Source organism: Manis javanica, chromosome 16 (genome assembly GCF_040802235.1).
Source record: "Manis javanica isolate MJ-LG chromosome 16, MJ_LKY, whole genome shotgun sequence".
In the NCBI taxonomy this organism is placed as follows: Eukaryota; Metazoa; Chordata; class Mammalia; order Pholidota; family Manidae; genus Manis; species Manis javanica.
The window spans coordinates 64,762,555-64,790,176 of NC_133171.1; the positions used below are offsets into that span (position 1 = coordinate 64,762,555).

The following is a 27,622-nucleotide window of genomic DNA, read 5'->3' on the forward strand; positions in this document are numbered from 1 at the left end:
CTGATGAGAATTAGGCTTGGGGTTGATTAGTGATTGTGCATTGATTCCCCTGTACAGAATTTTATTGTTGTTAACTGTTAACAACCATTTGATCAATAAATATGAGAGATGCCCTCTCAAAAAAAAAGTTTTAAGAATAAACAAAAACATTCTAAGGCAGCCATATTTTAAAGTCATGTTGGATAGCAGGTTTCTGTGGGATACATTCATATGGCTGAGAGTTGAACCGTGAAATCCATAACGTTTTTATTTGTGCAATCCTATACTGAAAGGATGTAAACTTAATAGTCACATTCATCTTCCCATTAGGTGGAATTATTTCTGATGTTTACTCAATAGTAAATGCCTGATGAGACTAAATAAAAGCAGTATGAAACTCAAAATCTACAGGGCAGCTGCATTGCAAAGGAATAACTTATTTTTTTGCTTTCAACAATTAGAATATTTGATACATTTATAAGTTAGGGGAAGTCCAGCACATTCATGATGGGATGGGCATGGATGGAAATAAGTAAAGTGAACACAGATGCAATCATATAGTTTCTACCACTCATCCGGAGAAAATGTAAGGTGACTATTAGGGATAAGCCAGGGACAAGGTGGTGTTCCTTTTTCACATAGTTGATCTGAAAGTATTTGGTTTGTGGGGGTAAAATGTGAACATTTACGTCTTCATTGGAAACACTGGCCAGACACAGAATCTGTTTCTGTTGCTTTTGTGGTTCATAGCCTCCAAAATGCAATATGCCAGGTTTTGTCTGTATGACCTTATTATACAGTTTTGCAGAAACATTTGATTTTAGGGGGTGATTAGGTACTCCTGTTGTTTTCTTGAACTCTTCTACTAGGCTCTTCAAAAGGAGGGGTGATACATTATTGAATGGTTCTTTGACATTCTTTGGTTCTTTGCTGGGAGTTTTCACTGCTGCCATTTTATCACAAAAAATGGAGTCTTCTTTTTAGAGCCAAAGACCATTTCTTCTCCTCTAAACCTGGCCAGAATGACTTGTGGCTGGACACCCACCCAGGCTTCAGGCTGCTTCAGCAGCTTGGTAGGTAAGGGGACCATCCCAGCCCCAGGTCTGAGCCTCTCACACTGTGGTCATTTCCCCACAGAATATCTCTTTTCCATCCTCTCTAAATCCTTTTGTGTCTTTAACTCTAAAGTGAATCTCTTGTAGACAACGTATAGTTGGGTCATTTAAAAAATAACTGTCTATCCCTGTCTTTTCATTTGCAAGTTTAATCCATTTACATTTAAACTATTTACTGTAAGGTGAAACTTGCTTCTGCCATTTTGCTACATTTTCTGTAGGGTTTATACCTTTTTTGTCTTTTATTTCCTGTTACTATATTATTTTGTGTTTAATTGAAACATTTTCATTCCTCTCTAACTTCCTTCTGTGTATACACTATAGTTGTTTTCTTTGTAGTTACCATGGGGATTACATTTAACTTCCTAAAGTTATAACACTCTAATTTTAATTTAAATCATATTGACTTCAGTAGCATACAAAATCTCTTCTATACATCTCTGCCTCTACCCTTTCAGCTATTAATGTCACCAATTCCATATTTATACATTTTATACCCCAAAATAATGACTAGTAATTATTTTTCTAAGTATCTGTCCTTTAAAACTTGTAATAAATAAAAAGTGGAGTTACAAAGCAAAATTACAATAATACTAGTTTTATAATTTCCCGTGTACTTATTTTTACTGGAGACCTTTATTCCTTCATATGGCTTTGAGTTCTTATCTCCCATTCTTTTACCTCAACCTGAAGGATTTCCTTTACTATTTCTTGCAGGGAGGTCTAATTCTAACAAACTCCCTCAGCTTCTTTTTATCTGGGAATGTCTTAATTTATTTCTTGTTTTTGAAGAGTTTTACTAAATATAGAATTCTTAGTGGATAGTTTTCTTTTTCAGCACTTTGAATATCTCAAATCCCTGTTTTCTAGCTGCCATGGTTTCTGGTTAGAAATATGCTGATAGTTTTATTGGAGGTCCCTTGTATGTGATTAACAACTTCTCTTACTACTTTTAAGATTCTCTATGTCTTTCAACAGTTTGATTATAACTTGTCTCAGTGTGGATCATTTTGAATTTATCCTGTTTGGAGTTCACTGAGATTCTTGGATTTACTGATTTATATCTTGCTTCAAATTTCAGAAATTTTTAGCCATTATTTCTTCAAATACATTTGTTTTTATGCCAATACTATATGTTTTAATTACTATAGCTTTGTAATTTAATTTGAAATCAGGATGTTTGATGCCTCCGGCTTTGTTCTTCTTAAGATTGCTTTGGCTCTTGAGGGTCTTTTGTGTTCCAAATCCTAAGATTGTTTGTTCTATTTCTTTGAAAAATGCCAGTGAAATTTTGACTGGTATTGCATTAAATCTGTAGATTGCTTTGGACATTTTAACAATATTAATTCTTCCAATCAATGAGCATGGAATATCTTTCCATTTATTTGTATCTTCTTCCATTTCTTTCATCAGTGTCTAATAGTTTTCAGTGTACATGTCTTTCACCAACTTGGTTAAATTTATTCTTAGGTATTTTTTTTTATGCAATTGTTTTCTTAATCTTTCTGGTAGTTCACTGTTAGTGTATAGAAATGCAACTGGTTTCTGTATGTTGATTTTGTATACTGCAACTTTACTGAATTTAATAGTTCTAACGGTTTTGGGGGGGAGTCTTTAGGATTTTCTATATATATAATGCCAAGCCATATGCAAATACAAACAGTTTTACTTCTTCCTTTCTGATTTGGATGCCTTTTATTTATTTTTCTTATCTGACCACTCTGGCTAGGACTTCCAATACCATGTTGAATAAAAGTGGCAAAAGTAGGCATCCCTGTCTTTTCCCTGATATTAGAGGAAAAACTTTCAGCTTTTCTCCACTGAGTATGATGTTAACTGTGAGCTTTATTATGTGGGCTTTATGGCCTTTATTATGCTGAGGTATTATGTATTTTAATTGTTGTAGGGTCTCTGTGTTGTAAGAGATCAGCCCTTATGTGTAAACTTAAGTTCTTCTCAGGTCTTTTCTGAACCTGCAACTTTCTCTGGGCAAGTGTGATGACTTCTGAAATTTCCACATAAAGCAGTTACTTTTGAATGCCCCAGTCCTTAAATGTCAGCCAAGCCTTTCCCTGAAAGCTGCAAGCCTTCTAATAGACTGCATAGTTTCAATATTGCCAGTAAAACTGTTGTCTAGGTGGAGGGACAGATTGCTGGAGCTTCCTACTCTACCATCTTCCCTGAGGTCTCCCTGTATTCCATTTTGGAAGAGCTTGTCATGAAAAGTATTTATATATTTATATAATTTATATGACTAGTTAAAGAAAAATGCCATGTTTTATAAAAATCTGTTTTCTAAAATTAATTAAATAAAAAGTGAAAACACTAAAATCTGAATTCAGTTCTCCTTCAACAAAACATCCCAATGAGAACAGGGTGCTATTGGTTGTACAAATTTACATCAGTGAATGCATTGTGCTGATGCGCCACAGCCAACTTACCAATTGAACTTGCTCCATATTCCCTCTCCAAAATTCCACATACGAGTAAATGGCAAGAGTAAAGTTTACCATTTCTCAAGAATTAGTTTAAAACTTTACTCATGCACTTCACATATTTTGGTAATCACTAGACAATCCTGCATTAACATACTAATTTGAGTCCTCATCAAATGACTTCTATGAGATGGGAACATCAATTTAATTTAGTGAATGTATTCCAGTATCATTTTGAAAAACTGTTACTACATTGTGTTGGCCATTATCATAACCTAATGAAATCATAACATGGCTATGTAGTCAGAATTTTAATTTTTAAGTATCCTTCATCCATATTTACTTATTTAACATAATAGACATCTCTTTTGCATAAAGGTCTATCTCATAATTGCCATTTCTCTGAGAACAGTCCCCAGTACTCACCGTCAAAATTCCAGGTTTAGGCCTTGTCTGCACTAAATATTCCTGACCTCCCATATTTAATCTACCCAGGGATGGGCATCTAACCTAACCTGGTCCAATCAAATTGCTTCCCCCAGGGTTTAAATCTTGAAGAATGCAGAGATGACTAGTTGTTGGACAGTCACACTATTACAGTGTTTGGGGAGAAACTTCACAAATTCATGCTGCTCAGGTCTTTGGAGATGTGCTGGATATTTCTCTTCTGACTTTTAGTTGTTTTATTTTTCCTTCAATACTGTGAGATAGCTCATTGTTCACTACCTGCCAGAAAATGCTTCTTTGTTGTACTTTGCTTTAAAATCCCAGATATTTTCCATGATGGTCTCATGAGATGACTTGTGATTGCTCTAAGACCTTCCAGACAATATAGTTTATCTTTGCCAGACACCCTATTTGTTTATCCATTCTTGCAACCGGAGTGGCCAGTTCTGACCAACAATATATAAGAGAAGTTTTGCAGGAAGGATTCTGGAATGGCTCTGCTTTTTTCTGGTCCCGAGTGCAGGCACTGTGCCTGGAACTGCAACAGCAGCAGCAAAATAAGGAGTAGAAAGAGAAAAGGGACCAGATCCTTGCTGGGCCACCCAAATCTGAGCTCACTGACTCTGGAATTCTTTGCACCACAGAAAAATAAATCCCTATTTCTTTAAGTTACCTTTTAGTCAGGGTTTTTATTTGCAGTTGCAAACATTCTTATCTAATGCTCTCTGGTAGGCTGAATAATAGTCCCTCAAAGATGCCCACATCCTAATCTCTGATACCTGTGAATATGTTGCCTTACATGGAGAAAAGGACTTTTCAAATGTTGTTAAGATTAAAGACTTTAGGATGGAGAGATTATTCTGGTCCAGTCTAAACATGTGAGTCCTTAAAAGTGGAAGACAATTCGAAGAGAAGAGTTGGTCAGAGAGATGTGGTGTGCAAAGGATTCAAGCTGCCAATGCTTTGAAGATGGTAGAAGGAAAACCTCTAGAAGCTGGAAATGGCCCTCAGTTCACAGCCAGTGAGAAAACATACATAGCCTTCCTACCATTGCAGGGACTGAATTCTGCCAACAAATCCATGAGGAGGAAATAGATTGTCCCCTACAACCTCCAGAAAAGAATGCAGCCTGCCAACACCCTGATTTTAGCCCAGTAAAACCCATGTCAGATACTAACCTATAGAAATGTAAGCTAATAAGGCTGTGTTGCTTTAAGATACTGAGTTTGTGGTAATTTGTTTAAAAAGCTTAATTTGTTTGTAATGATAATTCATGGTAATTTGTTGAAGCAGCAATAGGAAACTAATACATACATGTAGTATCATCTCAATAAATTTATCTCCCCTAGAACTTAAAAGAACCTCCAGTAATTCACAAATTCCGTTTTGTAGAATTAAACCCATTTATTCTCTGAATTAAAAGGGAAATATGCTTTCCCCAAACCTCTGGATCTGTGCCTAGCTGTGCCCAGCACTCTTTGTTTGGTTAGTCCATACTCTAAGAAGGCAAGGACACTCCAGATTGCTATCTGTTGTTCTTCAGAATTAGATCTGGAATTGTGGTTCTCTTTGTTGTTTCCTCCACCAACTTAGATGAACTCAGCCAAATGAAAGACAAATATTTAGCAGACATTCTTCATTTACCAGAATTGGAATCACAGTAGATTACTAGAAATGCCAATTGATGAAGTAAAAAACAAAAAGTTCTAATCTCTAATTCTATTAATTAGTTCAACATATGGGAACATTGTTCACAGTAAAAGTTAAAAATAATTTTGTTATTTAAAAATAGTCAGAATTCCATGTCGGGGTGTTCTGTGATTATCTCTAATGAAATGTACCATAATGAGTAGTTATGCATAAAACAGAGAACGTTCACATTAGAGTAATGGTTAAGTGACAGTGTTCTGAAGCCAGTGCACACACTGCGTGGGTACAAGTATTACCCTTGATTATACACATGATTATGGGGAGTTACAGTCTTAACTTCAGTTTTTAATTAGTTAAAATGGGAGTATAATACCTGCATCACAGAACCATAAGTATTAAATAAGTTAATATATTTAAAATACTTAGAAGAGTTCTAGCCCATAATAAGTACTTAATGTTATATTTATTATTACTCAATGAACATATTATGAAGAAAAATTTTAAGTGAATATTTCAAGAATCTTTAATGAGCTTCACCATTCTGAATTGGCAAGACTATTTCATTTTACATTTGGACATAATTAAGGAATAATGTTACCAAAACAGTTGCTTTCTTACTGGTTCGGATGCTTTTAGCTTCAAGTGACATAAAACTCATGTGCTAAATGTCCTTAAACTATTAGGAAACATATTATTTATCCAGCAATTCTAGTTCCACTGCCTTTCCTTCTAATTTTACAACCAGTTTATTGATTTCTACAAAGAATCCTTCAGAGATTGTAAGTAGGATCATATTGAATCTATAGACAGACCAATATGGAAGAAATTTGATATTTTAACAATATTAAGATTTTTCATTCACGAACATGGTATACCTTTCTATTTGTTTAGATATTCTTTGATTGCTCTTATCAGTGTTTTGTTCATTTTAAATATGCAAACCTTGCAAATATTTCATTAGACTTACATCTAAGTATTCCACATTTATTGGTACTATTGTAAAAGTACCATTTAAAAATTTTTAATTTCCACTTTTTCATTGCCAATTTTTTAAAAACTGGTACTTTTACATTGATCTTGTATCTGTGACCTTGTTAAATTCATTTACTAGTTCTAGCAATTTGTTGTGTATTATTTAAGATTTTCTATGTAGGTAATCATTCATCAACAGAGACAGTTGTATTTCTTCCTTTTCAATCTGTGCTCTTTCTCCCATGCTCTTCTTTGGTGCATTGGCTAGGATCTCTAGTACACCAAGTAGGAGTGGTAAACATAGACATCTTTACCTTGTTCCTGCTCTTAAAGAGAAAACATGTGTTTTTCACTATTAGGGTTGATGTGAGCAGCTGGATAGATGCCCATCTTCAGGTTGAGAAAGTTCCTTTGTAATCTTAATTTTCTGAGAGTTTTACTAAGAATGAATGCTCAGTTTTGTCAAATATTTTATTCTGGATCTATCTAGATGGTCATTTTGTTCTTTAGTCTATTAATATGGTAAATTACATTGTTTAATTTTCTAATATTGAACCAACACTGTGCTAATAAACCTCACTTGGCTTTGATTTGTTTTACTTTTCATAGATTAGTGGATTTGGTTTGCCAGGATTTTTTGATTTGCCAGAATATTTTGTTCAGGATTTTTACAGCTACATTCATGAGTAAATTAGCCTGTTGCTTTCTTTTCTTGTATTGTCTTTGGTTTTGGTGCCAAGGCAATGCTGGCTTCACAGAATGGGTTAAGTGTTCTCTCCTTATTTTCTGGAGGACTGTAAAACTGGTACTAGTTCTTTGTTAAATGTTTGTGATATCTGCCTGTGAAGTAATCTGAGCCTGGGACTATTTTGTAAGATTTTTAAGTTTATTGTATGGTGATAAAATATATATAAAATAAAACTCACCATTTTAACTACATTTAAAGGTACAATTCAGTGGCATTAAGTACACTCATAATATTGTGCAACCATTACCACTGACCATTCCATAACTTTTTATCATCTCCAAACACTAACTCCTCATACCTCATTCCCCTATAACCTCTATTCTATTCTCTGTCTCTAAGAATTTGCCTATTCTAGGTGCTTCATATCAGTGGAGTCATACAGTGTTTATTGGGAATCTTGAGATGTACCATGTGCATTTATTCCACACCCACCACTTCCATCCTCTTTGGGTCACTCCTTTGTTTCACTTTTGTGACTCCCTCAGCTTTTCCTAGAAGACTGTCTTAATCATCTGTCACTGATACCTTCCCATCCCCCAACACTTATTACAGTACTTTATACAAAACTCCATAACTGCTTGCTTAAAAATTATTGAAATAATATGCTTATAACTATGACCTAATCATGGTTGTATTTGCTTATCTCTCATACCAAATGTAAGAAGAACAATAATTATTTTTAGAGGACTCAACCTATTGTGATTTCTGTTGTAAGATACTTAACAAAAATTCTTATGTAATGTGGCTCTACCTTTTCTACTTAGATAGCCCAGAGGCATCTGAAATATGTGTTCAAAGAGCATAGATCATTTTCTCACAAAGTCTGTTCCTCTTGTGTTTCCAGGATTTGAGGGTGGCACCACCACACATGCAGTTTCTCAGGCTAAGAACCTGGGAGCAGCCCTGTGCTCCTCTCTCTTCCCCACTTCTTACATCCAATTAGTCTTCAAGTCCTGTGAATGCTTTCTCCTCTTTTCCTTGACCAGCTCCCTTTTCTGCATCCCACTAGCCAATCTCTATTTAGGACTCTCACCATTTCTCACCTGTCTTCTACATAGGCATTTTAGCTGATCTCCCCATCTTCAGTCTCATCTTGTAGACTATGACATTACTCCCAATGCCCTCAAGATGCTCATTCTAAAATCCACATTCTTCAGAAACACCCTGTGGTCTCTGAGGAGTCCAAACCTCCTGACATGGCAAATGGCCATATCTCTGATCTGGCCTTGCCTCCTTGCCAACCACGTCTGGCCTCTCCCCACTCTGTGCTCTGTACCCTCACCTTGGTAACCACCTCAGGTCCCCAAAGTTGTCACTGTCTCTCCTGACAACATGCCTCTGTGTCTAGCACATTTTCTTCCAGAGCCAGCTGATGATTGTACCCACAGGGATGCAACCAGGCCTGGGAGCTTTTGAGCAGGGAAAGTCTGAGTGTGAAAGCTGACCTAGCCATTTATTCAACCTATGAACCTAATTTTATCTGTAAAAAGGGTTTTTCTTAAACTTATTTTTAATCTAAATATACTTTATTATCTAGAAACAATCAATAAAAAGGGTCTGGTGGTAAAAAATGATAACACCAATAGCTTTTATTATGGCCCATTAGGATTCTGAGTACTTTATTCACATTAATTCATTTTTTATTCTAGGTTTAGTTCAAGAGTCACCTCCTCTGTCTAGCCTTTCTTGCTTTCTCAAGACTTGATTAGATGTCTTTGCTGATCATTTTCTATTTGTACCCCAGAGTCATTCTTATCTTTCTCTGTCCTACAGCTGCCCTAGAAGACTGCACCTGTACCTATGGAGCACATCGCTTGGCTCCTCTGCTGGCTGCCAGGTGGGTTTGGCATTTGGGTGAGGTCAGAGAGCTCGAGAGAAAGGCTAGGGTATCTCCTCCCCACAGTCTCCCAGATCAAGTCCCATTTATGACAGAAGTTGCTTCCCTTTCTGTACTGGTTTGCTAGGGATGCTCCCATAACAAAATACTACAGTCTGGGACAGCAACATCCCTTATTTCTTTAAATGACAGAGTTTTTTCTCATAGGTCTGGAGGTTGGAAGTCCAAGATCAAGGCGTCAGTAGCGCTGGTTCCCCTGAGGCCTCTCCTGGCCTTGCAGATGCCACCTTCTCCCTGTGTCCTCATGGGGTCTTCCCTCGGTGTGGGTCTGAGTTCCTAATTTCACATAAAAGACACCAGTCAGATTGGATTAGGGCTCACCCCCATGACCTCACTTTAACTTAATCACCTCTTTAAAGGCCCTATCTCCAAATAGTCACATTCTGAAGTCCTGGGGTTAACACTCCAACATATGAATTTTAGGAAACACAATTCATCCCTTAAACCCCCTCTCCATACAACTATAGCTTGAATCAGGTGGCCTGCTGCCACAGCTCCAGCTCTTCCTCTGCCCTACAGGCCAAGGGATGGCAAAGTTTCCCACTGTACTCATCTCCCACTGCCTCGGCAGCTACTTTGGGCTTTCTCAATCTTGATATACCTTTCAGGAAGGGATTCTGCATGTGGTTGCTGGATTGGCTCCAGCTTTTTGCTGAGATATGATGCAGTGCCTTCTCTGAGCAACCCTAGCCACCTTCTGTCTCCTGCCCCAACATTAAGCACATAATATGGCAACTGTCTGACTCCTTGCCCACGTTCCTGATGGAACTCCAAGTTCCCTGGGGGCAAAAATCATGCCTTTTTATTTTTGCATCCTCAAGGCCTAGTCAGGTGTCTAGCATAGAGCAGGTGCTCAATGCTGTAAAGTATAATCGCTGACCATGCCCCCTGCCCCACTTTCCCCAGCACCTCTTTTCAGTCTTACTTCTTTATTCCCTAACACGTTGTCTCTAGATGATAGGAATAGCTGCCTAATGGATCTCACTGCCCCTCATCGCCCTGACATCCAGCACAAAGGACAGATTACTCTCCCTAAAGTTCAGTTCTCAGAGAGATGAGGCAGGGAGGGCATCCACTCTCAGCCTGGACCTGCCTTTACTCTGTCATGCTCCCACTAAGCATATCAGCACCACGCACTTGCCAGCCAGAAGGTACCTTGGCTGCCAGGCTCTGTGCTGCTGCTCACATTTCTCCATCCACCTGAAGTAGCTGTTCCTCTTGCCTTTGGCTGGAATCTCATCCAGCCTTTTAGTGGTGAACCTCCAAAGCATCACTATATCATGGTACTGACCCACCAAAACAAAAGCAGCCTGGAGTAGGAGCAGGGTTAAAGTCCTGAAGGCTCTAAGATGTGTGGGGGTCAGCCTTCTCATTGCTGGGTAGTGGGAAGGTGGAATCCTGGCAGGGGCCTGGATACCAAGGAGGGTTCTGGTACTGCTTATCTGTGTGGCCCTAAGAAATTACCTGATGTTGCAGTGCTTCAGGTGCCAGGTGGCTTAGACTAGAATGATCATCTTCACAGGCCTGTCAAGTTCTACAAGTCACTTTTCTTTATTATAGTCAAATTTGGTTTACTGATTTAGCTCATTACCAATAAACTATCTCTTAAGGCCCGCTTTCCTCAAGAAATGTAGGAAAAAAAGGTTTCCCTCCACAAAGCTGAGTATTTCCCAAGCCTGTGTATGTACATATGATTGTGCTGCTTTTATTTATTTGCAGGTTCTCTAACATTCAAAGGCTTCCCTTGAAAATGGTACTTGTGAGAATCCCATAAAGGGCAAGGTTAAGGGTGGGGATGTTAAGAGGTGAGAAGCTACTAAAAGCAGTTTTGTTTTGTAAGCAGGAGCCAGTCTGGTACTGCCTTTATCATGTCTGGCCATAAGGCACCTGCATCATTCTCTATATTACAACACTTCTGGGAATGATGCTTTATGAAGCAAGAGTCCCAGAAGGTGGCACTTAGACAGGCCAATCTTATAATCCTGGCTCTAAATAACTGAAATTATTGTGCTTGAAACACATGAGTGTGTATGTTTGGAAATAACTTGCATAGCAGAAATACAGAACTATAGGATGCTATTTCTATAGAAAAGAACAACCAGCTGAGGCAGCTCTAAGAGTTCTCTCTTCAAAGCTCCCAGAGCAGGCTCTTTACAGACACAGACTATATCACATGGAAATTACTTATGCAAAAGTTCCTCTTTCCCATGGACTTATAAATAAATGCAAGTTAAATGAGGGGGCAGTGTTTTTATTTCTGCATCCTCAGCTTCTGGCACAAAGGCTATGGCATGGTAGGTTTTCAATAAATGTTGGCTGAATGAATAAAAAAGCCACCTCGATGCTTAGAGATGGGATGTGCACAAGGACACTGGGGCCATGTTACCTGAAGAGCAGTGACTGTGTAGAGGACAGCAGGCAGCTGGGGTGTTCAGAAAAGAGAGATTAACCAATGTGCTTGTGTACTCAAAACTCTCTACTTTATGAAAATCTAACCACTCTTATAAGAATGTCTATTTCCTTTGAAATAAATACTTTTCAAGCATTATGATCTTTTCAATTTAATATTATAAGGAAAATCTAGTAGGTTCTCATGGTTCTTCTGATATAGTTTCTAGGGAAAATACTCAACTGGAATCTACCCCAACTATTAAATTGTTTTGGGAAAGATCAAAATGTATCTTTCTCCAGGGAGAAATACTGACATTGATTTTTCTTTAGCCCACATCTCCCTTCTGGAAAGTATCAACTGCCTGCCACAACTTCTAGGGAGAGACCAGTTACTGCCCTGTACACACAGCAGCTGATCACTGCCTAGCCTTGCCCAGGAATGCCAGACAGCTGATCCTTTTCTACATTTCACACATGGACCTATTGGTAAATAAAGAGGAAGGTGTTTAAATGATAACTAAGTATTTTTTCTAATTTAAAGCTAATGTGTATTTTCCTAAAATACACCATCGCTCTAGGGTAAGCAGTTGTCCTGGATGCCCAGGACTAAAGGGCTTTCTAGGAGACAGGACTTTCAGTTTTAAAAGCAGGGAAATGCTGGGCAAACTGGAATAAGTTGGTCACCCACATAATAGATGCTTTATACCAAGTCAGAGAACCAAATTGTCCCCTCTTTTTATGTGATGACTAAACATCTTAGAAATAAGAAATTCTACAAAGTTAAAAAGAAGAGAATGTGACTGATGCAAACTAACCATCTATTTCTCTAGGAGCTGCTAAAGAGGGCTAACAGATTATTGTCCTGACCCTGTGAAACTGTTACACTTAATAACTAGAAGAGAGCATAGTCTGTTTAAAGTAATTCTGCTGACCACTTGGTTAGACATGGTACCTTGGCAAGTCCTGTGGTAGCTATATAATCTTAGGAATCAGAAGCAACATTTAAACTGACTCTGAAGTTCTAGAGTTGCTAATATTCCAGAAAAGGAAAAAGACAAAAACAAAACCACACACACTTTTATAGCAAAAAAGCTTCATTCCATAGCTTGAATAAAATAACTACAAGGCAGAGAGCTTCCTGTCCCATTTGCTTGGTTGTTACAGCTGCAAAAAAATAGTGAGATTTTAAAAGTGAAAGCTCATCTTAAGTTGTAAATATTTTTAAATGCATTGCAGTGAGCAAAGCAGTCCTCACATCACTCTGTCCTATCTATCAGTTGTCTATCTTTCTACTCATCCATTGATCTTGCCCACATGTTGGGCTGCCCTACGAAACCTCAACAAGCAGGAGGGCGAACTGCCACTTAAAAGTCACAAAGCTTTTGTCTGTAAAGATAGAGATCTCATGTCACCTTCAAGACAAAAAGCTGCCTTTGACCAGGAAAAAGTACCATCATGTACCCTTTAATTACAACAGAGGCAAAATAAGCACCCCCTTGCATTTTGGAGCAGAATAGAGGAGAAATTGATGTCATTACAAAGCCAAATAAAAATGTTTGTAGATGTTCTAGTCATATAGTGCACAAGTTGTGCATTGCTGAATCGGGTCAGACGTTGTCTCCAACTTTCTTACCCTTTTTAGAAGTTACTGAGTACATGAGAGTGAGAGAAAAATAGGCCTTCCCTCCCTGTGAATCAAGGGCACCTCATGCGGCAATCCCATCATCTCTGCAGCTGCAGGTTCTGCACTGGGCACCTGTGCAGACCTGAAGGGGAAGCCCAGCATAGAGAGAATACCCTGATCAGATGAAAATGGTAAAGCAGGCTTTTGACTAACATGCTGGAGCTCTAGGTGAGATGTCGGCTGAGTGGGCATGTGGTCTCCACAGACCAAAAGGGGTTCAAGGAGAAATCCAAGCACCCTGGTCTGTTGTTGAGCCTGAGTAGTGCTTTATTTATGATGGTTTTCTCATAATGCACAGGGTTTTGTTGATGAATGACTAATCAAATTAATGATAAATATTAACAGATGTAAAACCCAACACAGTGTTAAATAGGGACACCATTCTGTCACATGAAATGGATTTCCCCTCTCACAGTGAAATTTCTCTTGGGACATTCCATTCTCTGAGGAAACCCCTGCTTCTGCAAGGCCCCCACCCAGACAAGATGTAATGCCTTAGATCCAGTTCAATTTCTGTTTCACAAAAAGGGTGAAAACAAACAAACAGAACGAACTAATAGAGAGCTCTTCACTAGGGAAGAGCTCTAAAGGAACATTCAGCAGAGGGCCACAGGCTTTCGGAGGCCGCTGTCCTTGCCCTATCATGTCTCAGAGCCAGGACTTACTTGGCCGGCTTGCCCAAGCCTTCACATGTGTGCTGTCTCCGGCCTCTGCAGAAATCTGAAGCAGAAGTGAGCCCCCAGAGGGTGGCTGGCCATGCAAAAGGATGAGCTCCTCTAACCCAGTTCACTTGGAGAACCATCTCACCCTCTACTAGATTGCAGGCTGTGGGCCACCGAATAGAGTTTTAAGAAGCTTTGGAGACCATAAGCACAGCACTACATAGAAAGCAGCTGGTCACAGATCCTGGCTGTGTCTCTTTGTGCCCAGGTGAGTCAGGGTGAGAAAGAAAGGCCCAAGTTGTCTCTTATACCAGTCCTGTCAGACACAGATTATAAAGACCACTATCCTACTGACTCTAAAAAGATATAAGTGGTTCACATGTCAGCAGGTATTTTGTGCTGGGATCATCAACTATGAAAACTTAAGGAACCTGTTGTCTCAGGCAGATCTTCCTTGCAGAGCTAAGGAAGTACATTGGTCAAGTCAATCATTCCTGATAAGGAAAATAACTGTATTTAGCCTGCAAGATGGATATTCATAAACCAGGAATGGTTTCTTAACCAAAGCTCAAAGAACAACATGCTGTCAAGGGTGGAGCTACGGAAGTCCTGGGCTCGGCTAACTATGGCTGCAGCTGCAAATGAAGGGCAGAGGACCCACTCCCCCTTCCTCTCTATTGCCCCAGTGTGCACTGCATCCATTCCAAAAACAAAGGACAATGGGACTTTGGTCACTCCTAGATCCCAGAGCCATCCCACACAGAAACTGCATCGCTCTCAAAAAGGAGAGATAGGTAGCTGTGGTGTGGTGGAGTATCTGGCATGAATTATTTGAGAGCTTCACGCACGGACAAATGCAACAGACTCGTGGCTGTGTTTTCTTTCCTTAATCAACAAACATCGCAATGTTTCCCCACATACTAGGAATTATTTTAAGTTCTGGATGATACTACAATTGACGACAACTGGCCCCACCCTTGCAAAGCTTACTTTTGAAAACTTGGTGTTTCGACAACACACAGACATATGTCTTATGACTGTAGGCCAGAAAGTGTCACCTTCCACCCAATTTCTAGGAACCAGAGCTTTGTCTTATTTCCCCTGTGCCTGAGGCTCTGCTCTATAACTCCATTCCTCCCCCACTGGCCTTGCATGCTCTGCCAACCTTCCCAGGAATGCTACATGCTGACAATGTTCATTGACTCCCAACTGCATGCCTGCCAGCATATGTCCATTTACCTCCAGCCAGAAATTTCCAACCCTGTCTCTCTGCCCTGTTCACCTACCTGAATATCCATGCCTCCTGTCTTGCCCTGACTCCATCCTCTCCAGATGCCTGTGCTCTGAGATCCAAGCTCCCCAAACTTCCCAAGCAGAAGGAGGATACCATGTTCACCATCTAGCTTGGAGGGCTGGAAATTGGTGGTCTTTTAAAGGCTGAGGTCACCAGGGGTCCCATCTCATGGTCATGCAGACCTGCAGGGCCCCAAGTAGACCAGATCCTCTTTCTGGACAGTTCTGGAGAAACAGAGATGTTTTGTGCTTTTGCTTTGGTAGTTCTAGACTCCACCCTTCTTCTTCTTTCCACAATTCATTAGGTTCTAGCTTTGTTTTACTTTCAGTCATGCTTTGGCTAGATGAGCTCTCCATTTTAACTTCTTGTTCATAATTTATTCTTATTAACAAAGTAGCTTAAGATTTTGGAAAAGGACAAACAATATCTACTAGTATAGATTTAACTGGTTATCTAGTGGAAGAAAGAGGGAATGAGTGGTAGAAAGAAAGAGAGAGATTTCTTCCCTGACAGATGTCATCCCTGTGGCTCCATTGTACAGATAATAGTAGCAGGAGGTACATTTTGCTTTCCAAGGGCTGGAGACATTCCTGGTTGTCAATTGAAGGGGGGCTACTGACAACTAGTTGTAGAAGGCAGTGATACTGCTAAATATCCTCCCTCCTACCCCTGCTCCCAATTATCCAACCTTTGGTGTCAGCAGTGCCAAGGGTGAGAAACTCTGGGTCACAGTATGTTCAAAAGGCCAAGGAAGATTACATAACTACTACTCACTTGGGCAGAAATTTATCTCAATTCTCTGAAATTATCAGTAACACTCTTAATGCTCTGGCTGACTCTTGTGGTTGAGCTTCTACTTGTGGGCTTTTACACACTCCTACGTTAAAGTTCACCACTAACCACTTTGATAACTTAACCAAATGTGTATGGACTCAGCAGGACCACATGACCAGTAGACCAATCCTCATTATGCACACACGAAGGCTTTACTTGTTCGGGAGTTGTTGCCAAAATTTGTAGTGTTGGCTATGCTGAGAGACAGGAAAATGACAGGAAGGAAAGTGGAAGTAAGAATCTTACATGGAGCGAAATTCTACCAGGCCTATGATGCCTTAAACATTTTATGAATGAAAGAATGAAAATGGATGGGTTCTACTTTAGATGTTAAACATGCCTGCTTCCTCTAGGAGTTCTCTTCTTCCCATAATCAGGAGCTACAGGAAAGAAAAGAAGAAGACAGGAAGGAGCATGGAAATGGACAGGTCACCTGTTCAGCATGATAGCTGAACCTGAAAATCTCTGAGTTGGGACTGGGAGAGTGAAGAGAAGGGAAACCAGGATTATTGCCACATTGGATTAGACTTTCCCTTTTCCTTTAGCCACAGAATTGCAAGATATGACAAACTAATATTTGCTTAGTTATGATGGAGAGAGGTGGGGTTGGGTTCCAGAATAGAGTGGAGGGGGTGCAGGAAGACAGTTTCTTATGGACAACTCACATTCTCACCCTCCCCCCACAAAACACACACACGCAGAACAAGTTCTAGAAACCTGACTCTTCTGAGTTTTGGTTTCTTTTTTTCTCATTTAACCAAAAAGAAAAATTTGAGGATTTGAAATGAGCTCTGGGCATGTGGATCTTCTAGGACCATAATGAATGTGGGCCAGAGTGCCAATTTTGCCTGTCTGGAGATAGGCATGGTAGGTTCCAAGCCTAGGAGAGATTGTTAAGCAGATGATCTGAGCTAGAAAAGTTTATAAGAAGTGAGTAAGAGAAAGGAGATGTTCCAAATGGACGGCAGAAGAAAAATTGGGTATGGATCTGTCATTCATGGGCAAGTACCAATTTACGAACTGATTGTGTTCTTGAAGGCTCATTTGACTGCTAGAAGCAGTAACATACAAGTAGTGTGGAGGGAAAGAGGAGAAATAGCTCATTGCTGGATACCTTCAAAAAACTCACAGTTCAACACTCTCATTTTAAGGAGGAAAAACTTGTTCAGAAATGTTGATCATCTTGCACAAAATCATTCTCAGATTTAGGAACAGAGTTGGTCTTGGGTTTCCCCAGGCAGTCCACTGCTCATGCTGTGTTGTCTATAAGCAGGAAGGCAGCAAAAATAATGATTGGGAAGAGCAGAGAGGTAGGATGGGAGTAAATGGGAGGAGGGAGGAAGAAGAGGAAGTGAAGATGGCATGAAGAAACATTCCCGAAGGGGGAGGAAGGGTGCTGCCCAGTCTGGGTCCCATCCTACCTGCAGGAGACAATATGGGTGCACACTTAGCAAGGGCTCCCATGTGTGTGGTCCTGGTACCCACTGTTGACCAGAAGATGAGGGATACAAGGAGAGAAATGAGTAAGATAGAGCCTGCAAGTTCTTTTTCAAACTGTCAGCATTCCTCAGAACCTCACTACTGTCTAGGTGTACACTCCATTTACATAAAGTCTAATCTGGACATGACCACTACTTATGCCCAGGCCCCTTGGTGGGCCCACAGCCTGTGCCCAACCCTTTGCCAATGGCTGACAGGGTGGTATGGTGTCATGCAAGTTCCAACTGGACCTCTGATCTTCATTTCAATTCTGTGTGCATGCAGGAACATTGTTATCCAGAGAAGATGGCTAAAAGACATATTTAGCAGTTATGTACCTTATTTATAATGTTTATCATTTTTATAGCTATTAATAAATTTTCAGAAACTATTTTTTAACCACCTGGGAAAAATAAGTGGCAAATCATTCTCATTTGTATGGACTTTTCTTCTTAAACACTTCTCTGTGGCTTGTTCAACATTTATTGATTTGCTTTTGGCTATTGACTCTTTATTTTTAGCTCATGTGTTTCAAAATGCTCTGTAGCCACAGAGGTGAGTAGAAACCCATGGAGCAAAGTGATGGTGGTGAACAGGCTTTTATTGGTTATCAGGGAGGGGCTGGGTCACAATGCCATGTGACACTTTGAGTGTGTGTAAGTGAATGAAAACAGTGGTTCCTTAGTGTTTGGGGATAGGGTGTACCTAACAGGATGGGATGGGCAAGGAAACTTGCAGAGACAAGCCTGTCCTTGCTGGGTGGGAGAGAGCCAGGCCTCTTCATAGGCATCTGAAGCTCCTCCCTCCCAAACCAAGCCAGAACACACTCCAGTCTGTTTTCTGGTTGTTGCTTAAATGTGTGAGTTTAGCTTCAAACTGATTGTAAAAACAATCATTATGATCTCTCTGCACATTTATTTGCTATTTTCTGTAGGCTCCTAGTGCTGCTAACTGGCCTCAAACAGAATTGAGCCCAGGGAGCTGACAGCTGCTAATCGCTGCTAGAACATGTTAAAAATAGTGCCAGTGCTCCTAAATTAGCAAGCTTTGTGGTTCTGAAAAAAGCAGCAAGCACCTTGTGGTAGGTAGGTAGTGGTGCTGGGATATATTAGGGAGCAAATATCTGTAAGAGTTATTTAGTGAGTGATTAAACTGCTTTCATGGAGAGAGGAAGGATGTCTTTGTGTTTGAGAGTAGAGTTTAGGAGAGATTCTTAGAAGTAGAATTGCTAGGTGAAAGTGTTTACAACTAGAAATTGTTATAAATACCAATCAAACTCAGTACTTCTCCCAACAGTTAGTGAGAGTTTTATCCTTACTCATAGAAAGTTACTTTCTTTTAGAAGGACATGTGTGCACAACTTTAAGAAAGTACTTAAAACGCTTTGTACTAAGTCTCTACCATTTTCTAAATATTTAGTGACCTTGTGATGCCTCACAGCTGTGGGGCTCTTGCTGTGTGCCTACAGCCGCCCACGTGTCTCCTCACGAGGGAGCTGGCTGTGTCACTGCCTCCTGCACTGATCAGTTCACCAAGCATTATCAAACACTTACCAGGTATGAAGTGATGATGGTGCAGTGAGTCCACAAGGAGCTGGAAGGAGGGGTTGCATCCATACAGTTGCACACTGTGGATCAGCTCATGCAGTACACAGACTAGCGGTAAGTGTGCCCCATGTGCAGGGGACCTTAGCGGGAGTCTAGTGGGGAGATATGTCCTGATCGTCAGAGGTTCAGAGGCAGGGAGCAGGTCCTGCAGAGTGGAGGAAGCTGCGCTGGCACCTGGTTACCCCACAGCCCTCAGACCAGACATTTGCCCTAGGACACATTACACAGCCCGGATGGAAGAGGGGATGAGAAGGTCAGCCCTTGGGTTATGGGAAGGGTTGAGCCAGACAGCATGGCTGACACAATCAGTTTGGTTCCTGGGACGTTGGGGGTCAGCCACTTCGGGCTCTCCTTGTTCTCCCCATCTATGAAATGGGAACCACATACCTACTTGGGACTGTTGTGGGAAGGAGAGAGATACTCCTTCAGCAACCACACCTAGTCAGGTGTGCAGTAGGTGCTGATCAGCATTAGTTAGAAGTAGGGAAGCCTAAGGTGAGGGGATCATGACCTGGACTGTTGTCTGTTCTTTAGCCTGATGTCACAGGTACTCATTTTCTTCTCTTTTTAAATCATAATAATGCATGTGTACTGTAACACAACAGCCCATACACAGGTGTATAAAGAAAAATTAATGGAAACAAATTCTGACTTTCTGAGAGGTCTTTGTTTTTCAGAGTATGGATTGGCACTGCTACCCACTGAATGGTCTTTCTCCCCTCTGCCTTCCCTTACCCTCTTCCCCTTGTCTCCCTTCCCTTCCCTCCTTCCTCCTTCCTCCTTCCCTTCTCTCCTTCCTTCCTTCTGGTGGGATCCTTTACATGTCACTCTGCAGCTTCTTTTTTTTCTTTGTAACTTAGCAATGAATCACAAACAGTTTTACAACACCCGGTTATTTTTCCACCTCAACAAAAACCCACAAACAAACCACCCCAGCTTCTGGGACCTGGCCTTTGACGAGAGCCTCATTGTTGAGGAGCCTGTAGCTGGCAGCTGGTTCTGCCCAGATGCTGGAGGGAAGGTGGGAGTGCAGCTCAAAGAGAAACTCCTCCGTAGGCCCAGAGGCTGGCGTTAGCTACTTCCTCATAGCCTGGCTTGCAGAAGTGGACGCGAGCTGACAGGGAGCCCTCGGTGTTTGAAGACATCCATAGAAATCTAGAACAGTAGGAAATGAGCTCAGGCACTGTGTGCGTGTTCTGGTGATGCATGTGGACCCACGTTTGCTCTCTCACAGCTTGTGTTCTATGTCTGCCTGTGAGGATGGCTGTGGTTCCCAGTGGTGGACCCCAGATGAGCTCCCCTGTGTGTGGTGGTCTGCTGTTGGCTTAGGAGGGCTGGTGGTAGGGAGGAGTGAGCATCAGGTGGTGAGCAAGCACTGGGATTCAGTTGTCTTTGAAGTAAGTTATATACTTGGAAACATTCAGAGGTGGCGGAGGTTGAGGCTCATACCACAGCCATGGGGCTTAATCTGGTCCTCATGATAATGATGATGATGGCAACGACAACATTTACTACATGCCAGTCAGCTACTGTGCTAAGCATGTTATATCCTTTAGTATTTCCAGCATCCCTTTGAGGTGGTGCTCTTACCATCTTCCCACTTTACAGCTGAGAAAAGTGAGGTCTAGAGAAATTTGCCCAAGGTCAGCACCAACAAATGTAAGAGCCAGGATTTGGCAAAGAAGGGAGCAGGTAGGAACTGCCCAATTGTGGCTCTCAGCCCTGGTTGGAAATGTATCCAGTTAAAGGTTGAACCTACTAGCAGCTAATTTATAACTAGAAGTTATGATGATATATAATAATTTATAACTCTTAAAGCCACTAAGTGAATTCCACAGTAGGAAATAAACTACAAAACAGACAGCAATCTCTTGCTTATCACTAAGTAGGTTGCCAACTTGGGAGGCAGAAGTTATTTGGAGAATGATTCAGAAATGGCCAGGGATTCAGGTTTGGAGGAGAGGGAATTGGGTCCCTCCTCCCTCTTATCCTGCATGGCTGTGCTCTTGAGTTGACACATCAGTGCCCCAGGGCTCCTTGTTTTAGACAGCCATTACCAAACAAGTCCTTCCTGACAAATGTCTGTTCTTGTAGAGTGCTGCTTTTGATGGTGTTAATTTCTAGTGTTTCCTCCCAAATACTTTTGATGATCTTATTCAGAGGCATTTTTTATCGACTTTGCCAGACTAGCTTATTTCCCATGGCCGCCCTGACATCCCCCACATCTCAGGACTGGGTACCCCTGTTCATCTTTCGTACCAATATGAGCTATAGAACGCTGAGTTCCTATCCTAAGGATGGCTGCACTTTACCCTTGAGGATGGTATCATCCAAGAATCCGCCTGCTGCCTCCTGTTCTCCCCAGCAGTGGGTGGGATCTTTCTCTGAGCAGAGCAGAGAACACTGCAGCAGCGGAGGTGAGGAATAGGTTAGGTGTTTCTCTTTAAGTGCTCCTACTGTGTGAAGGTGACGTTTGCTCCTTCAGAGGCCAAGTGAGGCCTCAAGGAGGAGGAGGAAATAAACAGAGGCAGGCATCAAGAAGGAACAAGAGTCTAGGCTCCTGGGGAGCTTCTAGGAGAGAGAGAAAAAGAATATACTTAGGTTGGGATTGATTGTTTGACTTATTACTGCAATTTATATTGAGTTTTGTGAACAGTATTTTTAAAATTTTGTTTTTTCCCAAGTATAAGAGTAATGTGGGGTCATCAGTTAAAATTAAATTAAAATCGTTTAAATTCAAAGATGACAGAAATGTGTTAAAGTGAAAACTTCCCAAAACACCACATCCCAGAAAAACTATGGGCAGCATTTATCTTTCCAGATTTTTTTTTTCATGAATCATACCCTGCAATCTTCCCATGGGTTTCATTAATACTGACTTGTTGCATTTATGAATGCAAATGGCTGTGAGTTGTTTTCTGGCTTAGAAATTGTACATGCCGCAGTGGGGGAGGGGCACAATCGGCAGCAGGGCAAAGGTCTTCCCTGCAGGCCCTCCAGGGTTCCATGGCACAGTACACACAACCTCTGTGCTTCTTACTTAGGGGCAGGTTTGGATTATGTAGATGTTTGCTGGACCTGGGAATCTGCATTTCCATTCTGTTCCCAAGGGATGCCATGCTGCTGCTTGGCAGACCCGGGTTTGAGAAGCAAAGACTGCGTTCTGCCCCTCTGATTTTGTGCTCAGGGAGAGCTGGCATGAAACTCCCAGACTTGTGCCTGTGCACATGAGCAAGTTGTTAACCCTGTGGCCAAATTGTAGAGTTGCATTCACAGATGGTACCATGACACTCAAGGTTGTCGGCAGCTGTCCAGAATCATCAATAATGTGTCGTCCTGCAGAATAAAAGGACTCAGGTCATTGATTCTCCAGTAGCAAGTGTGCACTCTCAGGGAGGTAGAGGGAGTATGCTTGTGGAAGGGGGTGATCCTGCTGTGGCCTGTCTGTGGGGACAGTGCTTTGAGGGAGTAGAGAAGAGCTCGGAGCCACTGTGTCATCCCAGGGTCACAGCCGTGTTCTTTGGGGTCCATCCATCAGGTGTTTCATTTGTGGTACTGAATCATCTTTTGTTAAAAAATGTATAAATTTGGGGGTGGAGCCAAGATGGCAGCGTGAGGAGAGCAGCGGAAATCTCCTCCCAAAACCACATATATCTATGCAAATATAACAAAGACAACTCTTCCTAGAATAGAGACCAGAGGACACAGGACAACATCCAGACCACATCCACACCTGTGAGACCCAGCACCTCACGAAAGGGGTAAGATACAAGCCCCAGCCTGGCGGGACCTAAGCACCCCTCCCCGAGCTCCCAGTGGGAAGAAAGGATTTGGAGCAGGGAGGGAGAGGGAGCCCAGGACTGCTAAACACCCAGCCCCAGCCATCCGGACAAGAGCACAGACACAGTACATGTAGGGGGTCCTGGATACTAGGGAAACAGGACAGCAAGACCGGTGAGGGGGGTCACTGAGGCCAGCACCATAGGACAAAGAAAACGAAGCAGCTTTTTTTTTAAAATTATTTATTTAATTTTTTTTTTTTTTGGAAAGTGCTTTTTGGAAGTCTTAAAGGGACAGGGATCCCAAAACCAGACAGAAGTGCCCCGGGACACTTAGTCTAGAGGCAGGGAATCTGGGGATCTCTGGGCAATCTAATCCCCTGGGCAGCAGAGAGCATGGAGGCCCCTCACGGAGATAAATAGCCTCCCGGGTGCTCCCCCTCCAATGCAGCTCAATCATTTTGGAGCAGCAGCCCGAGCCAGGCCATGCCCACAGCGACAGCAGAGATAAACTCCATAGCAGTCAGGCAGGAAGCAGAAGCCCTGTCAGCATGCAGCGGTCCAGCACAAGCCAAGAGAGGTCGCTGTTCTCCCAGGAGAGGAAGGCCACAAACCAACAAGAAGGGAAGTTCTTCAAGCCGTCACTCGTTCCAGCTCACCAAACTATCTCTATCACCATGAAAAGCAAAACTACAGGCAGACAAAGATCACAGAGTCAACACCTGAGAAGGAGACAGACATAACCAGTCTTTCTGAAAAAGAATTCAAAATAAAAATAATGAACATGCTGATGGAGACGCAGAGAAAAATGCAAGAGCAATGGAATGAAGTCCGGAGGGAGATCACAGATGCCAGGAAGGAGATTACAGAAGTGAAACAAACCCTGGAAGGATTTATAAGCAGAATGGATTAAGATGCAAGAGGCCATTGAAGGAATAGAAACCAGAGAACAGGAACGCACAGAAACTGACATAGAGAGAGATAAAAGGATCTCCAGGAATGAAACAATATTAAGAGAACTGTGTGACCAATCCAAAAGGAACAATATCCATATTATAGGGGTACCAGAAGAAGAAGAGAGAGAAAAAGGGATAGAAAGTGTCTTTGAAGAAGTAATTGCTGAAAACTTCCCCAAGACACATAATAATTAAAATGGCAAAGATCAAGGACAAGGACAGAGTTTTAAAGGCAGCTAGAGAGAAAAAGGTCACCTATAAAGGAAAACCCATCAGGCTATCATCCCACTTCTTGACAGAAACCTTACAGGCCAGAAGAGAATGGCATGACATATTTAACACAATGAAACAGAAGGGCCTTGAACCAACGATACTGTATCCAGGACGATTATCATTTAAATATGATGGAGGGAATAAACAATTCCCAGACAAGCAAAAGCTGAGGGAATTTGCCTCCCACAAACCACCTCTACAGGGCATCTTACAGGGACCACTCTAGATGGGAGCACTCCTAAAAAGAGCACAGATCAAAACACCCAACATATAAAGAATGGAGGAGGAGGAATAAGAAGGGAGAGAAGAAAAGAATCTCCAGACAGTATATATAAAAGCTCAATAAGCGACCTAAGTTAGACAGTAAGATACTAAAGAGGCTAACCTTGAACCTTTGGTAACCACGAATTTAAAGCCTGCAGTGGCAATAAGTACATATCTTTCAATAATCATCCTAAATGTAAATGGACGTAAGGCACCAATCAAAAGACACAGAGTAATAGAATGGATAAAAAAGCAAGACCCATCTATATGCTTCTTCGAAACTCACCTCAAACCCAAAGACATGCACAGACTAAAAGTCAAGGGATGGAAAAACATATTTCAGGCAAACAACAGAGAAAAAAGCAGGGGTTGCAGTACTAATATCAGACAAAATAGACTTGAAAACAAAGTAACAAGAGATAAAGGACACTACATAATGATAAAGGGCTCAGTCCACCAAGAGGATATAACCATTCTAAACATATATGCACCCAACACAGGAGCACCAGCATATGTGAAACAAATACTAACAGAATTAAAGGCGGAAATAGACTGCAATGCATTCATTTTAGGAGACTTCAACACGCCACTCACCCCAAAGGATAGCTCCACTGGGCAGAAAATAAGTAAGGACACGGAAGCACTGAACAACACAGTAGAACAGATGGATCTAATAGACATCTATAGAACTCTACATTCAAAAGCAACAGGATATACATTCTTCTCAAGTGCACATGGAACATTCTCAAGAATAGACAACATACTAGCCCACAAAAAGAGCCTCAGTAAATTCCAAAATATTGAAATTCTACCAACCAACTTTTCAGACTACAAAGGTATAAAACTAGAAATAAATTCTACAAAGAAAACAAAAAGTCTCACAAACACATGGAGGCTTAACAACATGCTCCTAAATAATCAATGGATCAACAAACAAATTAAAATAGAGATCAAGGAATATATGGAAACAAATGACAACAACAACATGAAGCCCCAACTTCTGTGGGACGCAGAGAAAGCAGTCTTAAGAGGAAAGTATATAGTGATCCAGGCACACTTGAAGAAGGAAGAACAATCCCAAATAAATAATCTAACATCACAATTATCGAAACTGGATAAAGAAGAACAAATGAGGCCTAAAGTCAGAAGAAGGAGGGACATAATAAAGATCAGAGAAGAAATAAACAAAATTGAGAAGAATAAAACTATAGCAAAAATCAACAAACCCAAGAGCTGGTTCTTTGAGAAAATAAACAAAATAGATAAGCCTCTAGCCAAACTTATTAAGAGAAAAGGAGAATTAACAGAAATCAACAGAATCAGAAATGAGAATGGAAAAACCATGACAGACTCCACAGAAATACAAAGAATTATTAAAGACTACTATGAAAACCTATATGCCAACAAGCTGGAAACCCTAGAAGAAATGGACAACTTCCTAGAAAAATACAACCTTGTAAGACTGATCAAGGAAGAAACACAAAAGTTAAACAAACCAATTACGAGCAAAGAAATTGAAACGGTAATCAAAAAACTACCCAAGAACAAAACCCCTGGGCCGGACGGATATACCTCATTATTTTATCAGAAATACAGAGAAGACATAATACCTATTCTCCTTAAAGTTTTCCAAAAAGAGAAGAGGTGGGATTACTCCCAAACTAATTCTATGAAGCCAACATCACCCTAATACCAAAACCAGGCAAGGACTGCACCAAAAAAGAAAATTACAGACCAATATCCCTGATGAATGTAGATGCAAAAATACTCAACAAAATATTAGCAAACCAAATTCAAAAATACATCAAAAGGATGGTACACCATGACCAAGTGGGATTCATCCCAGGGATGCAAGGATGGTACAACATTTGAAAATCCATCAACATCATCCACCACATCAACAAAAAGAGACAAAAACCATATGATCATCTCCATAGATGCTGAAAAAGCATTTGACAAAATTCAACATCCATTCATGATAAAAACTCTCAGCAAAATGGGTATAGAGGGCAAGTAACTCAACATAATAAAGGTCATATATCATAAACCCACAGCCAACATTATACTGAACAGCGAGAAGCTGAAAGCTTTTCCTCTGAGATCGGGAACAAGACGGGAATGCCCACTCTCCCCACTGTTATTTAACATAGTACTGGAGGTCCCAGCCACAGCAATTAGACAAAACAAAAAAATACAAGGAATCCAGATTGGTAAAGAAGAAGTTAAACTGTCACTATTTGCAGATGACATGATATTGTACATAAAAACCCCAAAGACTCCACTCCAAAACTACAACTGATATCCAAATACAGCAAAGATGCAGGATACAATATTATACACACACAGAAATCTGTGGCTTTCCTATATACTAACAATGAACCAACAGAAAGAGAAATCAGGAAAACAACTCCATTCACAATTGCAACAAAAAGAATAAAATACCTAGGAATAAGCCTAACCAAAGAAGTGAAAGACCTATACCCTGAAAACTACAAGTCACTCTTAAGAGAAATTAAAGGGGACACTAACAAATGGAAACTCATCCCATGCTCGTGGCTAGGAAGAATTAATATTGTCAAAATGGCCATCCTGCCCAAAGCAATATAGAGATTTGATGCAATCCCTATCAAATTACCAGCAACATTCTTCAACCAACTGGAACATATAGTTCAAAAATTCATATGGAAACACCAAAGACCCCGAATAGCCAACGCAATCCTGAGACAGAAGAATAAAGTAGGGGGGATCTCATTCCCCAACTTCAAGCTCTACTACAAAGCCATAGTAATCAAGACAATTTGGTACTAGCACAAGAACAGAGCCACAGACCAGCGGAACAGATTAGAGACTCCAGACATTAACCCAAACATATATGGTCAATTAATATTTGATAAAGGATCCATGGACATACAATGGCGAAATGACAGTCTATTTAACAGATGGTGCTGGGCAAAACTGGACAGCTACATGTAGGAGAATGAAACTGGACCATTGTCTAACCCCATACACAAAAGTAAATTCTAAATGATTCAGAGACCTGAATGTAAGTCATGAAACCATAAAACTCTTAGAAAAAAACATAGGCAAAAACCTCTTAGACATAAACATGAGTGACCTCTTCTTGAACATATCTCCCCGGGCGAGAAAAACAACAGC

At 40.9% G+C, this 27,622-nt stretch overlaps 1 protein-coding gene across 11 annotated transcripts in view; it reads right to left on the bottom strand.

Annotated features, from left to right (window-relative positions):
• Positions 1 to 27,622, bottom strand: part of LOC118968671 (doublecortin domain-containing protein 2-like) — a 147,948-nt gene that overhangs the window by 86,488 nt on the left and 33,838 nt on the right. For 4 of the 11 annotated variants that reach the window (XR_012126127.1, XR_012126126.1, XR_012126125.1 and 1 more), the window contains 5 exons: positions 21,507 to 22,530; positions 20,141 to 20,349; positions 19,141 to 19,339; positions 15,267 to 15,498; positions 6,240 to 9,519 (listed from right to left, as the gene is read on the bottom strand). The exons of 2 other annotated variants lie outside the window; for them this stretch is intronic. The gene's annotated coding sequence lies outside the window, so the exon portion shown is untranslated. Of the gene's footprint in view, positions 1 to 6,239; positions 9,520 to 15,266; positions 15,499 to 19,140; positions 19,340 to 20,140; positions 20,350 to 21,506; positions 22,531 to 27,622 lie in introns of those variants that run through there. 5 more of the 11 variants (XR_005056450.2, XR_012126128.1, XR_012126130.1 and 2 more) reach the window with 3 other exon arrangements.